Source organism: Lithobates pipiens, unplaced genomic scaffold, assembly GCF_037356315.1.
Source record: "Lithobates pipiens isolate NorthernLeopardFrog02 unplaced genomic scaffold, aLitPip1_a1.2 Scaffold_16, whole genome shotgun sequence".
NCBI classification, from domain to species: Eukaryota; Metazoa; Chordata; class Amphibia; order Anura; family Ranidae; genus Lithobates; species Lithobates pipiens.
In genome coordinates this window covers 307932840-307933636 of record NW_027507748.1, presented here as the reverse complement: position 1 = coordinate 307933636, position 797 = coordinate 307932840, and positions in this window count along the sequence as shown.

Sequence of the window (797 nt, the reverse complement as noted above, 5' to 3'; positions counted from 1 at the left end):
CATCAGGGGCATTTTCTGGCATCCCTGGACATCAAGGACGCATACTTGCATGTCCCCATATGCATCAAGCATCAGAAGTTTCTGCGATTTGCGGTCGGGGAATAGCACTACTAATTTGTAGCACTCCCTTTTGGCCTGGCGCCAGCACAGAGGGTCTTCACCAAGGTGCTAGCCCCAATTTTGGCTTTGCTACGGCAACGAGGGATTGCAATCGAGGATTACCTGGTCAAATTCCTTCTGAGGGCAGTTTCCGCCTCAGGATTAAAGGAGGATGTGGCAATCACCATGCAAACTCTTTGGGAGTTTGGTTGGGTACTGAACGTACAGAAGTCGGTGTTGGTGCCGACTCAACGCCTGGAGTACCTGGGCCTGCTTCTGGACTCCTTGGAGGTGAGAGTCTTTCTTTCTTTGGACAAGCTACAGACTCTTCAAGCTGCGGTGAAATTTTTTTGTCCCGCAGGTGGTCTTTGCTGCATTTTTGCATACGAGTCCTGGGTCTCATTGTAGTCACTTTTGAGGCGGTACCGTACACTTAATGCCACACTCGAGTCTTGCAAAAAGAGATCCAGTAAATATGGGACAAATCTTCGTTGTCCCTGGATTGTCAAATTCCCTTCTCTGGTGGCTGAGGTCTCTGGCCCTTTGGTCCGGGAGATCGCTCCTTCCTCTCAATTGGACGGTGATCACAACCGATGCCTGCCTGACGGGTTGGGTGGGAGTGCTGGGAGTACAGTCGGCCCAGGGCCTTTGGTTGCAGAAAGAATTCTAACTGCCAATCAATGTGCTTGCGCTTCGGG